The 10,202-nt window shown below is 41.3% G+C and overlaps 1 protein-coding gene across 19 annotated transcripts in view; it reads right to left on the bottom strand.

Moving 5' to 3' along the window:
- The window catches only part of LOC109316110, a 396,050-nt gene that overhangs the window by 266,256 nt on the left and 119,592 nt on the right, over positions 1 to 10,202 (bottom strand). For 17 of the 19 annotated variants that reach the window (XR_002102767.1, XR_002102772.1, XR_002102773.1 and 14 more), the window contains one exon: positions 2,799 to 2,917. The exons of the other annotated variants lie outside the window; for them this stretch is intronic. The gene's annotated coding sequence lies outside the window, so the exon portion shown is untranslated. The remainder of the gene's footprint in view (positions 1 to 2,798; positions 2,918 to 10,202) is intronic. 19 annotated transcript variants of the gene reach the window in all.

Raw genomic sequence — 10,202 nt, 5'->3', positions numbered from 1 at the left:
CGCCTTCCGCTTGGCCCTGCTCCCCGGCAGGGGCACTCCCAGCCAGCCAATTGCCTGCCTCCCTCCCTCCTCGCAGCCAAGTCTCCTCTTTCAATTAACTCACAGCCCTCCTGGCCATGGCTGTGCTTTCTTAAAGGCGCAGGACTCCGGCTGCAGGGCCTCTCTCTCTCTCTGCCTTCCCAGCCCTTCACAGGCAGTGTGGCTAATGCTTAGCTTAGACCAAGAGCTGGGCAAGGCCCTTGTCTCTTCCGTTAGGCAGACAAGGTTCTTTGTGGAACAGCCTGACAAATTCTTGTTTGCCAGCTTTCAGGTACACCCTTGCGAAGCACTTAAACATTCTTCTTTGCAAAGTTTGTCTCCGAAGGCTTGCAAAGAATTTAACAATTCTCAGATAGTTGGAAAAATTCTTCCTTGCAAACTTTTGGGGACAAACTTGCAAAGAAGAATTTTAAAGTCTTTGCAAGGCTGTACCTGAAAGCTGGCAAAGAAGAATTCTTTTTCCAACTATTTAAGAATTTTTAAATTCTTCTTCACAAGTTTGGCCCTGAAGGCTTGCAAAGAAGAATTTTTCCAGCTCTTTGGAGTTGGTCTGAAAAAAGATACTGGATTTCCCCAAAGAACCTTGTCTGCCTATGTCCTTAGACCAATACAGCTACAGCCAATACCCCTGATATCTTTTATTAAACCAAATGAAATAGCTGGGAAACTTGTTCTTTGCATGCTTTCAGGCCCTTCTCCAGGCATTCTTCTTCTCCCTCTGCCTGAAAAATAATGTTTGTGCCTGAATGCTTGCAAAATAACAGTTTTCCAACTATTTGGTTAAACTGATAGTTTCTATTAGACTATCCAAAGAACCTTGTCTGTCTGTGTCCATAGACCAGTGTTTCTCAGCCCATGGGTTGTGACCCAAAAGTGGGTTGTATGAAAATATGGAAGAGCCATGAACAAATTTTTAAAATGGGTTCTCTTTTAAAAGAGAGAAACGTGGGAAACTGCAGGCTGCAAGGGGCTGCTTGCCCCTCCCCCCCCCAGCCCCACATATTCACCCCCTGCCCCACACACTAGGGGACAAGGGGCAGTGGGTCAGGACTGAGAGGCACTGGGTTGGAACTGGTCATTCATGTTTACAAATGGATCCTGGTACAAAAATGGTTGAGAACCCATGCCTTAGACCAACACCACTACAACCAACAACCCCCTACCAATAGCTAGAGCATTTTTCTCTGGCCCTTCTGCTACATTTGGCTGACTGGTGTTATATTTTAATTATCATATGTGCCTTAATGTTCCAGTTGAAAAAAAAAAAAACCCCATGATAGACTTAAACAACCAAGTACTTCATAAAGCTGATTTTTTTTTTAATAGCCAACATCATCTCAAGTTATTTTGGCATTATTGGTAACATACTGGTCAGCCAGATATGTGCTTCAGATGGATGTATAGTAGACAGGCACCCTGGTCTGATCCCGAGTTACACTGCCACAACCTTTATCTGACCTGGGTTGTGGCAGCGTAAATCAGGACTAACCCTCCAAATGTCAAAGGAGTTGCACAGGAGTCACGTTCAGACTGATATATTATACACAAACACCAATTCGCATTCCTCAGGAGACATGGCCGTAAGAACAACATATTTGCTACACATTTTGTTCTTAGGATTTTTTTTTGGTCCAGTTTAGGATTCTTCCCATCCCTTATGTTTGTCTGTGTGCACAAAGCAAGCCTACCAAAACTGGATACAAGTTGTTGTTGGGGGTTTTGCCTTGTTGTTGTTGTTTCCTTAATAAATAACCAAACCAAGTGCCAACTCATCTCAGTGACCCTTAACAGTAATGTGTAGCAGCATATCCTTCTCATCTGAGCTGATTCAGAATACAGATGAGAAATATCCTTTGCTTTAAAGATTTATATTTGGAGTATGAGGTACAGAAAAAAGTTCTGATTAAGCCTTCAGTCCACCTAAAACATTAAATGGTGTTTTTTAAAGTGCAAAAATATAAGCAGCTTTGATCTAATTCACGTTACATGGTTCAGCTGTAGAGTTGCCTCCATGAACAGTGAGCAGCAGACCATTTATGGAGCTGAAATTTAAGATAATTGTCTTTTTAGATTCTCTGAGTACTCTCTCAACAAAACCAATCTTGTTTTCTTATTTGGTTTTGTACACATGATACAGTGAGACAGGGTCGCCTACACACTTGTATCAAATACATACAGTTACATGTCTGCACACATGTCTGTGGTTAACCTGAAAGACCAATATTCAGATTTCCCTTAAATGGAACCAGTGATATCCAGACAACTGCTTCAGTCAGTCTGTTTGTAAAGAAACTAGTGAACAGCTGCAGTGAAAGGAAGTAAATCACAGCTGCCTTAAAATTTAATAAAGTGCATTATGCTAGAGAATCTGCAGATAATGAAACATTTTTAAACAGCAAGTTCTCAAGTACAATATTGAAAGTGTGTGATGTTTTAAGGAACAGGTGAGCTTTTGCAGTCCATTTTCTCTTTCTGCACACTTTTGCAAAACTGTGAATCTCCTCTCTGTTTCAGAAGTGCAAAATTACAACACAGTCAGTCACCACACTTGTCCCAAATTCAAGAGCAGAGAAGAGCAGAGCTTGAGCCTTATAGCATTACTGATAGGAAAAGGCATTTGTTTTATATTAGTAAGAGACAACAGACATCAGAAAAAGGACATCATCTTCATGACATTTCTACCATTAATTATGTGGAAGCCTTACATTCAGATATAAATTCTAGAGAGACGGGTACACATTGAGCTATGCTATAACTACCTCAGAGCACAGAATATTCTTAGAGGTCTCCTTTTTACTAGTGTACTTCCTAAAGACCAATAGGAGTGTCTCCTCCACATTCAGAGAGCATGTAACAGCTTTGTTTTGGGAGCAGTTTTCTAGAAAAGAAGAGAAGCATTGGTTTGTGTTATAATATAATTGTTGTTCAGTAAGACCTGGAAAGATATTACACACCCACTGGTGTAGCCAACTGTGAAAACTATACAAGATGCGGGTCCCAAATTATTAGCCATTTCTTCTATACAAGTCAAAACCAGTTGTACAGGTGTGCTGACCCACTGGAAAGATCAGTTATTTGTGTTTGCCACTCAGGCACAGAAACCCAGAAATAATCTAGACCTGGTTTTTCATTTTGACCATAACATTTGGTGACTCCACAATCAAAGTCCACTAGAACTGGCTTGTGGCAGCTGTGTGAAGCAGCAATTGCCGTGTCCATAGTTTCATAGTTAGTAGGGTCAGAAGGGACCTGAGCAGATCATCCAGTCCGACCCCCTGCCATGGCAGGAAAGAGTACTGGGGTCAAACGACCCCAGCAAGATGATTGTCAAGCCTTGTCTTAAAGACCGCCAGGGTAGGAGCCAGCACCACTTCGCTTGGAAGTTGGTTCCAGCCCCTCCCGCAATCCAGAAATTGATCCCATGGACGGATCCCAGATACTAGCCTTTTCTAGATAGTGAAAGGTGATAATATTTGCACTGCAAATCTATACCACAAACTCAACTCTGCTTTGTTACAAAATCTCTACCCATACTTTGTAGATATCTATGCTTTTATTTACAAAAATTCCCCTGTTAGAAAGGTGAAATGCATGAATTGAGAAAGCTCTACATCCAAGCTACTCCAGGCATTCCTAATGGAGGGGGAGGAGGGGAAGACAGGTGGGGAATAAGAAGCAAGCATTTGACTTTGCTATTGACAAAGGTACTCTGAATTCAATTCACTCAGATTTCTTCAGAATCTAAAAAAAAAAAAAAAAATTAAATCACCAGTCTGCTCCCGTGTTACCTAGTAAAAGACCCGAGACTTTGAAATGGAAAAAAAAGTATTTGCACCACAAAGAGCAGCTATAAACAAAAAACAAAATAAGAACTGCCAGAGAAAATACAAAAGCCTCAAACAATACTGCCATCAAAAAAAGAAAATGAAAATTTTGAACCAGTTCATTGCTGAAAGCCTGACAAGTATACACTTTAATTCTGTGATGCATATTCCTATTTCAATTATAGTCACTTTTTGGAAAACACCTACTGGCATAGTGGCTTCTTTTTTTCTTTTTGCTTCTGGGTTGCTTTTGTTTTGTTTTTAACGAACTTACCAGTGCATGCCCTTGACCATGGTACAAAAAACATTTACCAGCACTCTGCAGGTGAAAGGCTGTTCTACTGTATAAACTGTACATCTTAGGAACTCAGAATTTCTTTAGCACTGAAAAGCTATTCAGGCATTCCTGCACCCGTAGGCTAAGTGGTTTGCTCCAGTAAGGGGGGCCGACAAATGCTGATATTTCAAGAAATATAATCTCTTAATGATTGGGATCAGAGGAAGGGGTCTGGCCGTTAAGGAGACGGCTTGAAACAGGCCTAATCTCAGGCATATCTGAACCTACAAACAGAGCAGAGACTCAGCATTGCCACCAACATAGCTTCTATTGGCTGCAATCCGTCTACCCAAGGGTGGTCCATCCAGAGAAACTGAATTCCATGTCCTATCTCTTCTACTGATTTACTGCTCCCTGATAGTTCTGGCCCAAGCAGGTATCAACATCCATTTTCTCTCCACTGAATGCAATGAAAATTGGGAACTAACAGTGTAAGTGTCAATTCTACCACACAAGAGTGTACAAACTTTTCCACAGGTTTTTGCTTGGCAAGGTTCCTATTTACTTCTTGCCAAACCATAGAATTTCTCATGTCTCCCTTATTACTAGCTCACTTGTACATAAAGTCCTATTTTGTGAAGCACAGTCACTCTTTTTCAGTCCACATTAAGAGACTGGATATTATTTTTTGTGGATAAGCTGAATGTTTTCCAGCTCAGGTCATTCCTGATACTACCCAAGCACAGCACTTATCAGTACTGGTGCACTCAATGTGGTCTCAGCTTCTCATATCAATCTATTCAGGGCAGTGATATGTAACAGCACATTCCTTTTTTTATTTTAAACCCTCCTTGTGATGGTGCCATGCTGATCTTCTCAAAGCACACTATTGTCAACCTTGGTTTCCTACAGTATGCAGATGTTTTTGCATGTGCTAAAATATACTTACGTGGAAATGCACGAGTAAGGACAGGATTTTTGTAACTTTTTCAGCTGTAAGTTTCCAGAAACAGCATGATTATTCTTTTGTAGTTAATTCTGGGATTGAGATAGGTGTCATTCTATAAACCAGAAAGATCTGTCAGCACCTGTAACTGAAGTGCTGGTCACACTAGGCTGATTTGAGCAGTAAAAGAAGGGACCACCCCTACTGTACAGGAGTCTAATACAATACCACCAACCCACATACTACAATTTACAGCAAAAATTAAGGTTCTGTATCTGACCCAATTACCATTCTGTTTGATGGTCACCATTCCCAAGTAATGCACATCCATAAAAATATGATGATTTTGGAGTTCAAAGCTGATGTGTTTTTGTTGTGAAAGAATAGAAGAAAAAATGACTGCAGTTCCTTATTGGCGGGGGGTAGGGGGAGGAGAGCAGCAGACAGGAGGGGCTAGGTCAGCCACTCCTAGATGGGGTCATATAATTATATGGACACATAAAATGGAGCATTCCAATTCCCTTCCTGAGCACAACAGCACTGGCTTTCAGTCAGCAATGAATGTACCATGTATGAATTGCTTTTTTTTCCCCCCAGGAGTTCCCCCCCTCACCTTATTTTTTCTGCTTGGTGTTGCTTATATTAACAAATGCCATATTTGTAAAAAGGGAAGTAGGGTATGGGGGGGGCGCGCGCGCGCAATGTATAGTAATTGTATATGTAATCACACACACACTCACACACACACAATCATCCTCTATATATATGAGAGCTAATGGGTTTAATCTCCCTACCTATGAATTTCTAATATTCTAATCACCCTATAATCTAATATCTGCAATTTGCAATTATAAAAAATATCTACTAGAAACTAAGCTGAGAATAGCAGTCTCAATTTAAACTTTATCATCTACAAAGCTAAAGGGTGACCCTTCAGATTTGGAAATTCACCAAGACAGAAAGACTTTTGTTCACTGAGCTCCCTAGCATAAAGGCCCATTCTGAAGGGCAAAATACTTGTGCTTATAAGTTATGTCTGAGATGACAAAAAAGAGCACGAGTAATATATAAGCAACTAAGTGTAGCCCTACAGTAATTAAACATTTCAACAAAAATAAAAATAAAAAACAATATATATTGCTAAGGTATTTTAAAATTTGGAAGATCACTTTTCAGCTAACAACATAACTACGCTAAAAGTATATCAGTCCATGTCTGTACATGTGTCCCTAAGGCAAGGTTTTCAAAACTCACTGAAAGCTGCCAGCACTCTGAAAATCTGGCCTCTCATCTAGATAGCAAAGGTATATTTCAGGAACCTGCTTCTGAAAATCTTGACCTAAGTTTTCCTCCAAGAAAGTACTAACTCAAATACTGTACAGTACATACTACAATGAAACCAAATCTCTGGCTGCAGTGACACGCTAAAAATTTAAGGTAGATACCACAGAAAAGAAGAGTTTGACCTCTATAGAAAAATGTTGACAACTTTGATTTACCTGAAACTACCAGTATGTTAAGTCTCATGTTCTCATAGCATTCACAATGGCCAGCATCACATCAGGAACTGACAGAAACCTATACCATCGCAAACTTTCATATGTATGACAAGGATCAAGGCTTAAAGTAGCAGAAGTAATAGTATGAGTCTGAATCTTACTGGGCCCATTACAGAAAACGTTGTTGACCACATGCCATTTACCAAGGAAACGGATGGAATTCAGATTCTAGAGTTTTCCTAAATCGGCTACCGTTCTTGTTAGCAGGTATACTTGGGGGTGGGTGTAAAGTGTGATGCTCATCCAATAAGCCAACAGAAGGATGTTATGCTTAGCTCAATGCCTTTGAGTTGTTCTCTTAGACTAAGCACAGATGTTCAAAAAGCCCTGGGTGGAAAGCACTCTATTGCACTTTACTTATAGTGCTATAAGTTAGAGCGCATCCCAACCCAACAGACATGTGCTGTTTGGTGATGTGGGGTGGGAATCAGTGCCTGCTTGCCCTAGCCAGAGCCAGCAGGCAGGAGGCACTACTGCATGCCTTCCAGGAGGCTGCCAGAGTAGCTCCCCCATCCCTAACCGCTGCCAGCTGTCAATAGTGGTTGGTGGAGGGGAGCCCCCCCCCCCCCCCCCTCCACTGGGTGAACGTGGCCCGGCCCAGACCCCAGCTATGGGGGGGGGCGGTATTCATGGCAGTGGGGCTCCCTTCCCCCACCTGTAGCCAGCAGTGGCATCACAAGTTTCCTGCACTGCTTTTTGCTGTGCCAGGAACTCTGACCAGGGGCGGGAGGGAAGAGGAGGAGTAGAAAAAGAAGCACACTGCTGAGTGGGCCTCTCAGCTTCCCAGCTTGGGTCTTGGTGGGGGCAGGGCTGGGCCTACACTGCAGGTGGGCTCCTTTTCCAACCCCCCACCAGAGTTCCCAGTACAGTGAAAAGAAGCACAGAGAACTCATGTTGCTGGCTACAAGTGGGGGAAGGGGTTCCCCTGGGCCAGGCTGCAGCATGCCATGGGGTTGGGGCAGCTGCAGGAACAGAAGCTCCCTTTCCCACCCTCCCACCCCCCCAAGCCAGCTGTGGCTCACAACTAGACAGCATCAGAGGCTGTCACTGACTCGGGTCAGTGACTGCAGAGAGGACAGGGCCAGCCCAGCCCTGGCCAAGCAGATAAGATCTGCCTGAAACGAGCATGCTGCCCTGTGTGGGGCCCCTGGGATGCCAGCGAATGCAACCAAGCTTAACACACAATGGATGTGGCACAGACATTTAAAAAAAAAAAAAAAAAAACGTCTCTAAACTAGTCTGATAGCACATCCATCGAGGGTTAAGTTACAGCATGAACTGCCATTCTGCTGTGTACATTTGTTCTGTTATGGCTTTACAGTATTTTCTGTGCTCCTAACACGAGTTATATGTAACATCTGCATCTAGCCTTAGTAAGTGACTAGCAAGACTTGCAGACTAACAAATCTGAATCCCAAGGCTTGAAAGAGAAAACTTCTTCAAGTCTCAGGAGAGAAATCAAGGGTACAGAAAAACTCAGTTTAGGCTTTTAATTACAGCCATGTTTATTACACTTAAACATGATTTTTTTTAGCTTGGTGTTCCTACACGTAATCATTTTTACATACTCAGACTTAATTCCCTTGGCATTTTCTTCAAACTACTGCCTACAAATAGAAGTTTGCAACAGCACATAACAACCACCAAACAGAAGACTTAAGATTATAAACAGGAACCATTAAACAATAATGGAGTCTACAACCAGCCCTAGAAAATGTAATAATTCATTAGAAGAATTTGTTGAGCACAAACGCTTAATTTATCTTTTTTTTTTTTAATTGCATCTGAAGACTAGGGTCAGAAGTTTCATAGTCTCAAAGCAGTAAAAATGTTATTAAGTCAACTAGGGAAGGATAGCGTCTTACGAGCATTTCTCACAAGGGTTCTATTTTAGATGTACCTGTGACTTTCAGATCCACAATTAGTTTATCATGCCCTTCATTTGATTACATACTGATAAACCAGAGATTCTGCCAGGCATTTTAATTACTAATAAAGCACTGTCAACTTGAAATCTGGCCAGTTAACAAAATATCAGGCAAATTCACCCCTGAATTCCCCTGCCAATGTTTATTAATATAGCATCTTATTTTTCTGTGTTCAAAAACAGGAAAAATCAAAACTTGCTTGAAAAAAAGTCCCTACTCCTTTTTGATTACAACCTTATCTTACAAGATGCTTGTAACAATAGGAAGTAACACATTTTTAAAAATGGCTATATCTTTTTAACAATGATACTGTTACCTACTCTCTTCAGCTGCGGTACATTACACATGCTTGCGTCAGTCTGCCAGGTGGAGGTGGAATTGGTATGGAAGCCAAGCCTGAGAATTCACCTGCCACCCATATTCTGCATATAAAGTACTGCTAAGTATGTACTTTTCCGGAAAAGACACAAAACAGATTACTCTTTTCTTGCCTGCACTTTTGGGAAGGTCTTCTGAAGTATAAGGCTCTTGGTGGCAGCTGAAGAATGCACCTTGCACTTCCTCACCATTCCTATTCTGAGGCTGAGCTGCAAGAGCTTTTTTAAAGAACTGGTCTTTGAGATACTGGTGCAAAAGTTCAGTTGACAGGAAAAGCAGCAATCAATAACAGAAATTTGCAGTCCAAAAAGATACCATTGTATATACGGCAAAAAAAAGCAACAGAAGAAGAGTTTCAGGAACCAAGTGCTGCTGGGTTTGATAATGCACTGAAAATGACAGCACAGTATCTGTCAGAGGAGACTGAAATCTACCTACATTAGTCCAGGAAGCATGTATTTCAGGCCAGCTTTCAAAGATAATTTTTCTGACTAAACTGACCAGTCCAGTCACAGCAACTCACTGGTAACAACAGTAGGCATTTCTGGCAGACCACCTTCGGGGTAAACAAAAAAAGATGTGAAGCTGTTCATATGCTAATTTAATTAAACACGCTAAATTTTAACATTGTCCCCTCTTCAATCAATTACAATATTGCATTGCAAATTAAAAGAGTTTATGACTTGTTGCTTGCTTTATTATAGTATTTAGTATAAATATGATCCCCAAGAAGCACTATTAAACGTTAGCAAAAAAGTTCAGAGCTCATTTTGAAGGTGAGAAAAGAAAGGAAGGACAAGCAGGAAGAGAAAAAAAACTAACGAAAAGACATATAAAGAAAGAGTAAACAAAGATGTGCAAGAAAAGGAGATGAAAGTAAAATGAAAATGAGACTTAAGAAAAAAAATAAGTAACGAATACTGATAGTCGGCAGTGACATGCGGACTTGGGTTTCAATCCAAGCTTCAGGGTCTCCCAGCATTGCCTGGGGGTACTGGTAAAGAAGCACTGGAGCCAGGACCTGCAGAAAGAAGCAATGCTTCCAGCTGATCAAAGAATGGTCACAGCTCTACAGAAAAGTTCCTTCAGTCCTCCTCAAGGTAAAAGAACTGCAGCTTTGCAGCGTAGAGCCACAGATGAGGAAAATCATCTGTTAAAAGGAAAAAAAACCAATTCTGTTAACAGATATTTTCTCCTGCTTTTAGATTCTAAGTTACTGTGTTTTATTTGTGGGGTTTTTTGTGGGGGGGG

Source organism: Crocodylus porosus, unplaced genomic scaffold (assembly GCF_001723895.1).
Source record: "Crocodylus porosus isolate Cpor-Errol unplaced genomic scaffold, CroPor_comp1, whole genome shotgun sequence".
Taxonomy (NCBI): domain Eukaryota; kingdom Metazoa; phylum Chordata; order Crocodylia; family Crocodylidae; genus Crocodylus; species Crocodylus porosus.
Note: the sequence above shows the minus strand (reverse complement) of the source record. Positions and strands in the feature narration are given on the sequence as shown.